Source organism: Bufo gargarizans, chromosome 1, assembly GCF_014858855.1.
Source record: "Bufo gargarizans isolate SCDJY-AF-19 chromosome 1, ASM1485885v1, whole genome shotgun sequence".
Lineage (NCBI taxonomy): Eukaryota > Metazoa > Chordata > Amphibia > Anura > Bufonidae > Bufo > Bufo gargarizans.
The window spans coordinates 610,645,492-610,660,767 of NC_058080.1; the positions used below are offsets into that span (position 1 = coordinate 610,645,492).

Genomic DNA, 15,276 nt, shown 5'->3' on the forward strand with positions numbered 1-15,276 from the left:
GCACTGCTGTATGGCGCCGTAACCTGAAGCTCTTGGGTCCAGGTGCAATATTTCTACCACGGTCCCCCAGCTTTGGGGGCCCCTCAGTCACCAGTTCCAGGTGTGACGGTAATCTCTCCATCCCTATGGCTACGCGCTGGTAATCCAGATACAGCATTGTGGCATGTATGTGAGAATACACACACAGGCATGGATACACTATCTGCAAGGAGACAGGGACTGGGAGGGGAACTGGAGGGAGATATAGTGACAGAGAGGAGGAGGGGATGACTGGGAGGTGGGATGGGGGAGGGAGAAACTCAGAGATGGGGCTGCTTTGGTAATGGAAAGCATTACTGTGAAGAGATGAGGTGGGATGCGGTGGAGAGCGGGCTCAGCACACTGAGGGGATCAGCATGGATGTGGATGGGTAAGTGATGCCTTCCTGCATGCCCACCTCACATCTGGCTGACATGTATGAGCCTCTAGAAGTGCACTTCTCTTGCTTTACCTCACTGTGCACTACATATGACTTACCTGACATTGCCAGGATGCAGATCTTTACCTATGTCTTCTACAGGCTGTCTCCATTCTCCATAGCTGATGTGAATTCTGCACTGCAGCCGTCTACATACATGAAGGCGTCTTCAGTGCACACCATTGTATTCCAAGTACACAGTGTGCAGATGTGTGTGGTCGCTACTAGTGAGCGGGCTGTCTCACATGCACGCTGCGCTCCTCATTCTGCTTCACACAACTGGCCATAGACATAATGATTTCTCTCCCGATAATCGTCAGTTCTGCAGCACCGAGTAATCTCATCTGGTGAAAGACACTTGATCGGTTGATAGAATCGCTGATAGATCTGCGGAAGATAATTTGATAAGTCCTTAGTAAATCACTAGGAGATGCACTGCACATACTACTGGTGTCTCTCTATCCGTGATCATGCGTGTATAATGTCGCTTGTGTTATTGTGCATATATATTGGATTAGGTATGAAACTATAGTGCCCTGACCCAACAAGAAATATCTTTTTTTTTTGTTGCAATATATTTTTATGTCATTTTCTGTTATTATGATCAAGTAAAATACTGCAGTTTACTAGGACGAAGCTTTCTCAACTCCATATAGATTTCTAGCCCATAGGAATGCAGCTTAGGCAGGGTACTGGCTCTCCTTAAAGAGACCAGCTCGGAGTAGAGACTTAGGGTCTATTCACATGTCCGCAAATTGCGGATCCGCAATACACTCGGCCGGCACCCCCATAGAACTGCCTATTGTCCGCAATTGCGGACAAGAATAGGACATGTTCTATTTTTTTTCGGGAGCCGCGGACCAGAAGATCGGGGCCGCGCTCCGGAAATGCTGTGTGCTGTCCGCATCTCTTCCAGCCTCATAGAGAATGAATGGGTCCGGATTTGTTCCGCAATGTTGCCGAACAGATCCGGACCCATTCTACCGATGTGCGAATGGACCCTTACTGGAAGTCCTCTATGGTATGGAGACTTGGTGGCAATACTCCATGGGAAAACAATATGCAAAGGGTTATATCCTGATAAAAGAGAACCATCTCGCTAGCACCTGTGCCTGATTGCAATGTCTTGGATGCAGCTTAGGTAGGGTACTGGCTCTCCTTAAAGAGACTAGCCCTTAGTAGAGACTTACTGGAAGTACTCCATGGGAAAACAATATGCAAAGAAGTATTTCCTGAAAAAAGAGAACATCTCACCAGTGCCTGGAGTGTGATGTCTTAAGTAGGGCACTGCCTATCCTTAAAGATACTAGCCCTGAGTAAAGACTTACTACTGGAAGTACTTCATGGTCTGGAGACTTGGTGGCAAAGCTTCATAGGAAAACAATATGCAAAGAGGTACCTCCTGAGAAAAGAGAACCATCTTGTGAGTGTGATGTCTTGGATGCAGCTTAGGTACAGTACTGGCTCTCCTTAAAGAGACTAGCACTTAGTAGAGACTTACTGGAAGTACTCCATGGGAAAACAATATGCAAAGAGGTACCTCCTGAGAAAAGAGAACCATCTTGTGAGTGTGATGTCTTGGATGCAGCTTAGGTACGGTACTGGCTCTCCTTAAAGAGACTAGCACTTAGTAGAGACTTACTGGAAGTACTCCATGGGAAAACAATATGCAAAGGGATATCTCCTAAAAAAAGAGAACTATCTTGCTAGCGCCACCTTGTGGAAGTGGCTCCCTATAAGTCATAGTTAATAATAATAATATTTCTATAGCGCCATCATATTCTACAGCGCTTTACAAATTCAGGGGGTTCATAATCAAAACAAAAGATATCACAACGTTACTGGCTAATGTACAACTGAAACACTAGTAGTGAGGGCCCTGTTTGCAAGAGCTTACAATCTATGAGGAGGTGGGGGTGACACATAAGGTTGATTGTGATATCTAGTAGTCAAGCCATTATTGTACTGAAAGCTGACTTTTTAACAAGCCCTAGGACACAAGGGGAAAATAGCCAGGCCAGATATCCATCTGTAGACAGCTATTTCAGGGTGTTTGCTCCTCTTCAGTACAGAGTAGGATTCTGTCTGCCTGATACAATGCCTTGGAAACAGGTTAGGTAGGGTACTGGCACTCCTTAAAGAAGTCAGTCCCGTATGGAGACTTACTTGAAGTAATTGATGGTATGGAGTTTTATTGACAATGCTTCATGGGAAAACAGTATACAAATAGATATCTCCTGAAAAAAGGATCCATCTCGCTGGCGCCACCAGGTTTCTTTTTTTTTTCAGGAGATACCTCTTGACATATAGCCCATAGGAATGAAATAGTTCACTTGGCCATTTAGATGACCAGGAATTAGGCAGTCACCCTAGAAGCAAATATTGTGATAGCACTATTGATGAGTGAAGCGAGCTTCAGATCCTAGATCCGAAGTCGCTTCGCTCAAAACTTTGGATTAATGCTGTACAGAGATCCGTCTACATACAACATTAAAATGTACAGCCTCCAATGAGGTGAAGTTAGTTATTTGTGAAGTCTTCCGAGACTTTGTTGAATAACTTCGGTATTTGAGTGGAAAACCACCTTAAAACTTGGATCCGAATTCGGCTTCTAACTGGTACCTCGAGTCTCCATACAACATTAAATTTAAAGTTTTGAGTGAAGCTCGTTTTGCTCATCACTAGATAGCCCCCATATAAAAGCTGTGAATTTGATAGATTGCACTTAGATGTACTGTATGTTTTAGGTACCATTAGTAGACCATGGTATCACTACAGAGGTGGACAGATTACATTTCACCCACATTGGGCTTGGCTTAGCCACATGTGGACAGACACCCAGTCTGATTTCATCCTTTGTGTACAGTCAGTTACTGATATAGTTCCGTCCACCTGCTTTTTTTGTGGATCCTGACTCACCCTGCCTTGTTTCAAGTCCATTTCTGTCTGAATCTTGTGTCTTGAGCTGAACCTTGTATCCTATCTGAACCCTATATCCAATGCCTGGACCTGTATCTGAACCTGTATCTGGACAGATGACTGTAGACTGTAGGAGCCAGTAAGACCAATCCAATGGTGGGATTGATTGTGATAGGGCAAAATAGGAACAACATACAAATTTCTTGGTGCATTGGTTCCTTGGACTCCATTCTCAAACAGGTACCTTTGTTCCCTCATTCCACATTGCCAATGTATCACCTGTGAAGGTCATGCAAGTGTACAACTTTAGCTATGAGGAGAAATGTTCTTTCTAACCTATGCAAGCTATGAAAAGTCAATGAAATTTCTCATAATACATCATTCTCACAAATGGCCACTGCTGCAATTAAATCTTGGACTTTTTGTGATTGGAGCTCAGAGACTAATGAAAAGAAGTCTTTCTAGCAGAGCATTGTCGGCAATCCCAACTCATGGATAGTTTCTGATTTCTATATATGATAAGTCAGCAGATTTAGAAGCTAGGAAAACTCCATTGTGAAGTCCAGAGTGGCAGCTACAGTATATCATGTTCTCTCAGTAGAGATTGACCATGTTAATTGCAGGAGGATTGTTGCCTGAGTCCATTATGTGTTCACTACTACTCCTATGAGATTAATCAATGCATTGCATGTTAAAGGCTACATGTTATTTTAGAATATATCACAGGAGGCAGTCGTATTAAACCATATCCATTTAAATCTATCACTAGTACAGGACCCTTAATATTAGAGCGACTCCATTAGCATGAGCTAGTGGGCCCAAATGGAGCTGAGACGGTTCACATTTAATTTTTTCCTACACAAAGCAAAGCAAGATGGATTTATTCTGAAACTGTTTTCCAAAAACCCTCAGACTGTGGAGTCATAGAGTAGTATGTGAGCCTGGCACTATTCCTTTTCATAAAGACTTGGAGAAAAATTGATATTTTGGAGGCCCATGACACCCAGTCAGGGTAGTACTTCCATTTTCTAAAAGGCCTCTGAAAAGAGAGAAGAGGAATCAGATTGGTTGCAGTGGTCAGCTTTACGACTACTGATACCATTGTTCTGTTGTAGGTTGACACATAAGCTCAGTTGTGTTCATCTACCTTTCAATGACATATACATTGATCATACACTTAGGATGAAGACCTTTTGCCATGCACAGCACTGCCATCATTGTTCTCACTGCTGTGTGCTCCAGCGCTCTCCTCCTGCCTCTGCTCAGTGCCTGCACCACATTGTTATGCAACATGTGCACTCCAATCATACCATTCCATCTTAGCAGCATGTCTGAGCAAGTAGGTCCGTTAAAACCATTGCCTGAGCACCAGCAAAACAGTGGTTAACTTTTCGTGGTTCTGAGCTCTCTTGCTGTTCATCTGTTTCTGATGAGCCACTTAAGGTATGCTATATATACCCAGATTGTTCTTTCACTCATAGCCTGAGGTTTAGTCCCAATTCAGATATCTGTTTAGTTTTTTTCCATGTGTGCAATTCACTGCACTCAGAACCATAGAGCTGCATGGTGTAATTCACAACTCTAAGTCAGGGATGGCGAGGGACAATTGGATATTTGTAGCATTGTTTACAGACCATACAAAATTATCAACTTAAAAATTAGACTGTTATATTTGGTCAAACATATAATTATATCAGACCCTACCAACCTCCATCAGCATTCATTCAGACCCCCCCCCCCCAGCCTGCATCAGCCTCAGATCAGACCCCTCAGATCAGACACCCCAGCCTCTATTAGCCTCAGATCAGCCCCCCTAGCCCCCATCAGACTCAGATTAGACCCCCAGATCAAATCTAATCAGCCTCAGATCGGACCCCCAGATCACATATAATCAGTCTCAGATCAGACTCCCCAGACCCCATCAGCCTCAGATTAGACCCCCAGATCAGATCTAATCAGCCTCAGTCCGAACCCCATCAGCCCTTATATCAGATATTACAAAAAAATAAAATAAACTTACCTGGCTTGCTCTGGACATCGCTGCAGATCCCGGACTCCCTGCATCGCTTCTTCCGGTTACCACTATGTACTGTGACCTGACTGTGCCCTACGTCCTGGCATTCTACGCATCAGGACACAGAGCAGGGCCCAAATAGGTTATGCTCTGGCAGGGAGTCATGGGCCAAATGAAATGATCCCACGGGCTGGCAGTTCCCACCCCTGGTCTAAGTGAAGAAATTCATTGCATGCGCTACAATTTTACCAAATTTCACCCTTTTTGGTCTTGGCTTAGCCATATGTGACCAGCCACTCAGTCTGGTCTCATCCTAAGGCCTCATGCACATGACCGTGTCGGTTTTTGCTGTCCGCAAACCGCGGATCCGTAAAAAACAGAAGGCGCCCGTGTTGCCTTCCGCAATTTGCGGAACGGAACGGGCACCGGCAATATAAATGCCTATTCTTGTCCGCAAATCGCGGACAAGAATAGGAAATGTTATATTTTTTTGGCGGGCCCGCGGAATGGAGCCACGGATGCAGACAGCACACGGAGTGCTGTCCACATCTTTTGCGGCTCCATTGAAATGAATGGGTCCGCATCCGAACCACCAAAACGGCGGCTCGGATGCGGAGCCAAACAACGGTCGTGTGCATGAGGCCTTACAGTCAGTTCGTAGAGCAGTTCCTGATATAGTTCCATCCACCTGCTTTTCTTGTGGATCCTGCATCACGTCCATTCCTGTCTGAATCCTGTGCCTTAACCTGAACCTTGTATCAGTGCCTGTACCTGTATCCAGTGTATGTACCTGTATCTGAGCCTGTGTATGAATTTTTAACCGAACTGTACCAGAACTACAAACTCAGAAATTGTGTTCCTGTGTTGTATTTCAGCTCTGCTGTTCCTGAACTAGGAGCACAGGAGTTTAAGACGCTAATCGCTGTAGCTGGCTGTGGACCTGCTGGCCTCTATATAACCTCGACGCATCCACCGCTAGTCTAAATGTAAGACGGCTTCCTTGCTGGCTTAAATTTAGACCATTTTTAATGCCTAAAACGGGCTTAAAAAATGGTAAATGAGACGTGCTACCGGCCCGTCCCCTTCACCGCCCATGTCACACACCCTTTTTTTAGACCTGGCGTGAGCGGGGAGAAGTCACAGATTGCGGTGCAAATAACCTATGCACCGTAATCTGCGCCAGATATACTCCAGAAAACAAACTGGAGTATATCTGATAGTAAATGATGCCCACAGTTTTGCTGTTACAGCTCTGCTGAACTGCAAACTATGAACTGAGGAAAGGGTTGCAGAAATATACAGCTCTAGAAATGGTTTCAGAGTCTCTGATGAGACTCTTTCCGTGTGGGGAGGGTGGATCTGATGTAGCCGCACCGCACTGCCAAGCCGCTGCTGAGATGCCGCCATAAACCCTTAGTTAATGACGTTTGCAAATTGTGTGAACGGGTTGCTGATTGTTAATGAAAAATGCAAACTGCGTGACCTTATATTATCAACAACCCATAAACGCTTGTACAATTTGCAGAAAGTGTAGACTTGGGGCTTTTAACTGCATCGTGGCTGCATGGCTTGAGAAGGGACATCATCCTCATTTGCATGTTTTAAAATGATCATAAGGTGTATGCAGTTCTTGCCTCTGGAACGTCATCAAACCACAATAGAATATATTAAACAGTATCAAAACAGTAATCCATTAGACCTGACAAATTACTCTAAGAGCAGGGACTCTGAGGTAGTCACGAGAGATCCCAACCGTCTCTAGCCTCAGCTAAGTTCAGTGTTCTTCCATTTACAGAATTATGTATTTTCTGTTGTAAGGTCAAGAAGTCACTTATATACGACTTTAGAAGCCAATTTGAGTTGTCTAGTGTCTCAGCAGTAGAGGTGACCTCAGACGGTGCGGCCTAGCTACAAGATGTTCATGCGTAAAACAGTAGCAAGTACAGGTGCAGCCCAACAAATACAGGCATATAATCCGTATGCGGATCCCAGAGCCACGCTTCACTGTGTACGGGTACCCTAAAGTGGTGGATTAGGATTGGTATAATGGATTAGATGTGGATTTTGGTCTTGGAATCCTGCAACTAAATTATGGTTTAATCCATTTCAAATATTATGATGAAGTTAAAGGGGTTGTCCCATGAAAAATATTCTGCAGTCTTCAAACCAGCACCTGGATCTTAGTACTTTTGTAATTGCATGTTATAAAAAATTTAGCATGGTTATTCACTAAAATGCCTCTGTATAGTGCCACCTGCTGTTTGTTCTGTTTCTTATCGTTTTTACCTGCTCACTGATATGGCCGCACATGCTCAGTTTCATCCTTCAACTGCCTCCTGAGCTGTGATAGGAAGAGCTGAGACACGCCTCCTGAGCTGTGATAGTGAGAGCATAGACACGCCCCCTTAGCTGCAGCAGAGAAGACACTCCCCTTGATCTGTCGGCTTGATATAAATCTAGCAGAGCAATGAACGGGGAAATATCTGGATCCATGTGAGGTACAGGGCTGGTTCTAACTTTGTTAGAAAGAGGTTATCATGTACTATATGATGTCCGGTTTTCATTTTTTACATTGGTCATGGGATACCCCTTTAAAAATCACATGGCGAAGAGGCTGACATGGTGACACTATATGGGACAGGTATGGGTGCTGCATCACTCACCTAGATTTTGCCTGGAGCCAGCCACCAAACTCCTATGTCCATGGTACAGGCTGCAGCTTGGCTGCTAGATCTCTTTCTGTGTGTGTATTGGTGTCTATTTATTGAACCTTGCCCTACAGCTCTGCAAGGTTTCATTCCCTTTTTTACTCTGTGTTTAGCTGTTTGACCAATGAGCTCATCAGTCCATCTTTATATGCTGGGCTGTTTGTTCCATGCCTGAACTGAGCAATAGATTCCTTTTGGTTTCACTTGCTTCTGGGATTTCTTCAGAATACTATCAATGCTCATATTTGTAGCAAATGAACAGTCAACATGTTGAGGAGAATCTAAAAACATAAGGAATAAAACACACTGCGAAAAAAGCATAATACATAAGCTTCAAAAACAAGTGAAATAATACAAAGACATAGTAATACTGACAGTAAGATTGGAAAAGGGCAGAACTAAATGGCTACCATCGCCCAAGTAGCTGGAACTGAAAGGTTGTTGTGTGTTCTTTACTAATAGGTCTCCATACAAGCGCAGTGGTGAGAGAACATTCCACCTCCACCTCCTTCGCCTGTGTTATACATAAAATATTTTTGTCCTTGTGCTTTTCATAAACTGAATTCAAATGAGTATGAATCATAGCACTGATGGAAAACTGCAGCCCACACAGCAATTTGTTTTGTGTTACATTGTATGTAACAGGTAGGCAGCATGACACCATACATGAGGCATGCGTTCTCCCACCGTGTGTGTCACACACCAAGAGTCACATCAAACATTTACGCATACAACTGTGCCTCTTCCATTATTTACCATTTAAATATGTTCCACACAATTGAATTTCATGTTCTCCACTGGAATTGTTCTGCTGAGATCTTTAATCAGAAGATGTTCCTGGGTGTTCTTCATCTGCTACAACACGTGGGCCTTCTAATGATAATGCTACATGTCTTATATTTTTAATGGTAGATTTTTTTTAGACCTGTCATCAAATGACAAATAACCCCTGAAAAGGATTTATACTGAAAAGATATTGGCCGAACAATGACTAAACATTGAAAGTTCAGCAATTTCATGTAGATGACAAGAACCAGAATGGAATGACATTACTGTATTGTAAGGGATGAAAGGATCTGATAACCCTCCCTAGCAAATAAACTGTACAAATATGAATATGCAGCCGACGTGTGGCAGAATACACTAGATATCTTTATTGTGCATCTGTATATCATACTTGGGGAATCTGTTCCCTTTGATAATATACACAAGGAAAACATAAGCCAAATAGTAAAGACCTGACTTTCTATCCCATCATAAAAAAAAACTAAAATAACAGTTTTATCACTGACAGAAAACAGTCTGTCCCATTAAAAGCAAGAAGCTGCTTGTAAAAGCTAAAAGGAGGCCTTACAAGTATTAGTGACAATAAGGTTCCCCTAGATCAAAAGCAGTTTAATAGGGAAAAAGCCTGTAAATACATAGTTTGACTTTGCCGGTAGTGACATGAGAGGCTGAGTTATGCCAACAAGTTCACATTTAGGTTACAAATAAGATACTATTATGTATATTTGTGTGAGGCACTTACGGTAGTACAGTGAAGAACCTAGGAAATCAGGGAATAAGCGTAGTCGGTTGTGGTGTGCCGAAACCGAGGATGAGGTAGGCCTGAGAAAGAAGAGGGCCCACCCAAGGAAAGAGATGTGGAAGAAATGAGTTTGTTAAATGAGTGGAGTGGTGGGAGGGTCAAAGCTCAGACCTCGGACGGTGCAGGAGTTAGGTAGAGGGGTGCCCTAAATAGGCTGGAGGCGGACCTCAGCCCCTCCCACAAATCCAGGCCAAAGCCTTCACACTTGTGTGAGGCACTTACGGTAGTACAGTGAAGAACCTAGGAAATCAGGGAATAAGCGTAGTCGGTTGTGGTGTGCCGAAACCGAGGATGAGGTAGGCCTGAGAAAGAAGAGGGCAAAAATGAGATAAACCGTTTATTGTATTCGATATACAGGAAAACTCAACCCGACATGTTTTGGAAAGCATTCCTTAACTCCCGTGTTGGATTGGGGATGTAACGTGCGAAAGCGGACGACTTCCAGCGCCCCAATCTCTTAATGACATGAGCCGGGATGTTGGCACTGGAGGCCGTGGACGCGGCCCCGATCCGAAAGGAGTGCCCAGAGTAGTTGGATGCGTTGAGGCCTAGTTGAGTGAGGGGTGACCTGACATAGGTCATGAAGGTGGTGGTGGTGAGTACAGACCCACGCCGTTGAAGTAGTGGCTGACAGGGTAGGAACTTGTGATGCTGTTTGTATGCGTCCAGGACCCCGACTGGGCACCATCTGTTCTGCGTAGGGTAGTATGGAATGTTCACGGGTGAGAGCTGACTGCTTTTGGAGTGAGGTAAGGTTAGGATATAATGATCCCCGTGTTTCGACAAGTGGGAGGCTAGCAGACAATGTGTAGTTTGGGTCGCCGAGGTCGTGGTGAATTCCCCGGGCCTCAGGAATCCGTAGAAGGCCAGGTACATCGCTGTTTTGATGATGGAGTTGGTATCAGCTTCAAAAGGACTGGAGTCTAATAAGTCGGATAGTGCTTTGAAAATGTGACTGTTAATGGGCAGTCTCTGTGTCGGCCGTGCGGGTTCTGTCTTCTGAATGCCCTTGAGTATGGTTTTGATCTGGTGTGAGGCCATGAAACTGATGTTGTTGGGGTGTATGATTAGCATGTGATGTTGGATACCGGTGAGATAGAGCTTGATGGTGTTGTATGACAGTTTGAGCTTGAGGTGGCAAAAAGAAGCAAATCCTAGCAGGGAAGTCATGACAAATGGGTGCGTGATGCTGTGTTCCAACAGGAATTTGTTAACCAGTGCGAATGCTCTGTTGTATGACCTGCGTGTGTTGTCTGATAGTGCAGAGTGGGATAATGACTGGCTATGGCGCATGATGACCTCTAATCCAGAATGAGCTGGTGAAATGACGGGGTGATGGAGGCCGTGGGTGACGCTGACGGGAGAGCCTGATGAAACGCCTGAAATTGGAAACGAGACAGATTGTCAGCTGCCGTATTGCACCTTCCCGGGACGTGGAAGCAGTGTATGAAGAAATTGTTGCAAGCTGCCAACCAAGTAAGCCTGCGCAGGAACCTCATGATTGTGAGGGATTTGGACCGACCCTTGTTAATGATCTGGCAGGTCGCCTGGTTGTCTGAGTAGCATCGGACCGACCTGTTTGCCCATGAATGACCCCACGCCACGGCGGCCGCCACGATAGGGTAGATCTCGAACAGAGCCGAGGTAGTGGAGAATCCCTTCCAAACCCTGGACCGCAGGAGGCCAGCTACCCCACAGCCAATCGTTCCCACAAATGGCCGCGAAGCCTGTGGTGGATGCCGCATCCGACCAGACAGATGGGGAAGAGTCCGATAGCTGAGGGAGGAACATGCTCCCTGTCCGTTCCAGGCGGACAGAAATCTCCTCCACACTACCCAGATCTGCAGTGGCGTGGGCATCCAGGGGCAGCCTGTGAGAGTCGTGAAGGAAAAGGGGGAAAAGGTGCAGAAGCCGTGAAATGAACGAGCGACCCTGGGGAATGATGCGCATGGCAAAGTTCAGGGACCCCAATAGGGACTGTAACTCCTTGCGGTTGCAGTTGCCGAGTTGAAGGTAATTGTCTATGTGGTTGAGAATAACCTGGATCTTCCCGAGTGGCAAACTGGCTTGCATGGAGGCCGAATCCAACTGAATGCCCAAGAAGGTGATGAATGTGTCCGGCCCTTCTGTTTTCTTGGAGGAGATGGGTACCCCAAGTTCCCCGAACAGCTTGATGGTGGCCCTGAGGCTGGCGGGAGGGGAGCTGTTTTCCTCCACGAGTAGAAAGTCATCAAGGTAATGCAAGACCATCGGGCATCTTGCTACGTTCAAGAGCAACCAGCATAGTGCCTCCGCGAATGTGTCAAAAATGGCCGGGCTACTCTTGGATCCGAAGGTCAACCGGGAGAAAAAATAATAGTTTCCGGACCACTTGATGGCCATGAAGGTGCCACAGTGACGGGTGGATTGGTAGAAATTTGAACGCATTGGCGATGTCGGTTTTGCTGAGCCATGCTCCGACCCCTGCTTGCTTGATGGCGGTGATGGCGTGATCTATGGTGGTGTATTGGAGTGAGAATTCTTCCGATGGAATGAGGGAGTTTAGACTGGGGTCGGCTGAACCGTGTGGTGCCGATAAATCGATGATTAGCCTCTGCTTCTGGGAAGACTTCCCGGTGACGATGCCAATGGGATTGGTGCGCCATGTGGTGAATGGGGGTGTCTTGAATGGTCCTAGCACGAAGCCCTCTGCGACTTCCAGGGCTATGAGGGCGTCAATTGCGGTGGGGTTGCCTTGGGCGGATAGGAGATTTGGACATTCGAGGGTACCTGTCGGCATGTGCAGGATGCCCGTGTGGAAGCCTTCGGTCAGACCTGACACCAGGAAATCCGTGAGATGTCTGGATGGGTGCTGAGACATGAATGCTTCCAGAATGTCCCTTTTCAAGTGCTCCGGTATCATGTGCGCCGGGCTGACTTCTTGGTCATCTGGGTTGATGGATGGCACGGCCACTGGCAACCCGGCTGGTGCCGGTGGCGCCGCCGGTGGTGGCACTGCCAAGGAGAGGGATGTGGTGACCGACTCCAGCTTCTCTAACCTGTCGTTGACCCTGGACATGGACGTCATCAAAGAGGCCAGCACGGCGTGTATGTCCCCCGTGCCTGGACTGGCTGGGTCCCTCCCCCTGCCTCCGCGTTACCGGCTGACGTGCGCAGTAGACGGAAAAGCTCCGCTTTCCTTGCCGTGGCGGGGAAGGGAATCCTGCCGTCTCCTCAATTCTGTCGTGATACGCGGAACTGTCCAGGATCTGATGGCTGCTGGGCTGGAAAGATCGTCTCCCTGGGCTAAGGTGATGGATCTGGCCGGAGTGCCAGGAAGGGAAAAGTTCTCACTTCCTTCCAGAGACATGCTAAAACAGAATAGTTTGTTAGTGTGGGAAACACAGGATCGTGCTGGCAAGCTAGCTATGCCGGATGGCGAAATAATTAAGCCTAAGATGGTGACAGATGAGGCCCTGCTAATTGCCGAGCGGCTTGAGAGGCACTATCTATGAGTTGGCGCGAGGGGTTGATGAGGCCACTGACGTGGTGGCAGGAGTGTGAGGCCTCTCGGTGACTTGTAAGACAGGACTAGGGAAAGGGAGTGACAGGTGAGGCCCTCTCTATGCAACAGCGAGGCGGCTTACTAACGAGTGGCGCGATGGGTGGCTGCCTCCGAGCGTGTGAGGCGGGGTGTTGGCCTCGCGGACCACTGACTGATGGCGGAGCCAAGAGGGGGATACTCTAGTGGGATTCCGATGCCCCTAATGCCAGCACGCTGACCCTAACGGGATGGAGTGAAATGTAGGAAAAATAGACGATTGAGCAGGTGTACGTACCTGGTAGCCAAAAAAAGTGGTCTGGACGTTGGCATGACCTGAGAGGATTGCGCCGTGACTTGCCATGGTGACCCGGTATGGTGGATGTGGTGTGAAATGTAGAAAAGAAAAGTAGTTTGACTGTGATGATTCTTTTATTTGTTTTCCATATGGTTTTTTTTTTTTTTTTTTTTTTAATTGTGGCGGGGTTTTTTTTTCCCATATGGCTTTTTTTTTTTTTTTTTTTTTTTTCCAAGTGGCGTTTTTTTTTTTTTTTCCATGTGGCGGGTTTTTTTTTTTTTTTTTTTTTTTTGTGGCGGGTTTTCTGTTTTCCATATGGGGTTTTTTTTTTTTTTTTTTTTTTTTTTGTGTTATGTGGCGGGTTTCTGTTTTCCCATATGGCGAGTTTATATATATTGGTTTTGTTTTTGTTTTCCTCTATTTTCCCATGCGGGTGTTCTGGTGCTTTGTGTGAACGTTTGAGGTTTGAGGATGTGGCGCCCCCCTCCTGAAGGTGCTGGCTGATGGAGGGGAGCGGTAGCCGAATCTTGAGGTGCCTGGTGCAGGGGTGTATGTGCGGCACCCCTCGGCTCCCCCTCCCCCCCGCACAGCGCACGTGCGCGGCATCCGGCCGGCCGCAGGTCACCGCGCATGCGCCGCGGCCGCGCACGCGCCGCGCCCCCGCCGCGCATGCGCAAACCGGGCGTCGGGACGCGGCGGACGCCATTGGCAGCGCGGCAGGAGGACGGAGATGCGGGGAAGAGAGGGACCGCGGCGCTGGCGCGGCGCGCGGAGGGGGAGCATGGAGCGGTCGGGTTGCGGTGAGCCACTGGTGACTGTGGGAGGGCGGGCGCGCCGCTGAGCTGGGCGAGGGGAACAACTTGCCCAACAAAGTAACAGAATGGTCCATGCACGTGACAGCCTGATGCATATATATATTTGTGTGTGAGGGGGAGGAAAGTGTGGGATGATGGTGAGGAGGGGAACGGCGTTGGTGGCTGCCATGGGGATCTGGTACAACGTGTTTGGCAGCGCTGGGAGTGGGGATGTGATGTGGTGACCGTGTGCATGCATGATCGGAAAACGTAGCAACATGAAACCGTGACAGGAGTGAAACTGTGACATGGTTTGACAAGGAAAAAGTGAAATGAACGAGCTGGTACAGGGGCAACCGTGAGGCCCTGTGCTGCACCGCAGACATGAAATGATAGTGACTTGTAACGAGAATTTGTGACATGAGTGCAAAGTTTGGTGAAATGAAATGAGCCGGTACAGGGGGCAACCGTGAGGCCCCAGCTGTACCGTATGGATGACTCATAGTATACCGGGCAAAACTTCCAAGACTCAGCAACTCGCAGGTAACTCTCCAGTAACTCCACCAGCGACTTCCTCCTTCAAAGCTCAGACCTCGGACGGTGCAGGAGTCAGGTAGAGGGGTGCCCTAAATAGGCTGGAGGCGGACCTCAGCCCCTCCCACAAATCCAGGCCAAAGCCTTCACACATATCTTCAGAAGGAATGCAGATTTCGCTCAGACACATCCTCTTGCCCGCAGAAATCCGGTGACCTGGTCATTGAGTCTCCAGTGAGATAAGACTGGAATTCTCTTCTGATCCCCAGAGTCCATGTAGATAACACCTGCAGTCCACTGCTTCACTAGTATGATAATGCACAGATAAGTCTTACCACGCTTGAGTTCAAATCCAATGTTACAGCTTTAGGCCGCGAGCATCTTGAAGTTGAATATTCATATAAATAATATTTTGTTGTGACTTTAGATATGGTGATAAACCTT

At 46.9% G+C, this 15,276-nt stretch overlaps 1 protein-coding gene across 1 annotated transcript in view; it reads left to right on the plus strand.

The window, feature by feature from the left end:
- Positions 1 to 314: 314 nt before the first annotated feature.
- Positions 315 to 15,276, plus strand: part of PRRT4 (proline rich transmembrane protein 4) — a 47,041-nt gene continuing 32,079 nt past the window's right edge. Inside the window, exon 1 of the mRNA XM_044291149.1 lies at positions 315 to 409. The gene's annotated coding sequence lies outside the window, so the exon portion shown is untranslated. The remainder of the gene's footprint in view (positions 410 to 15,276) is intronic.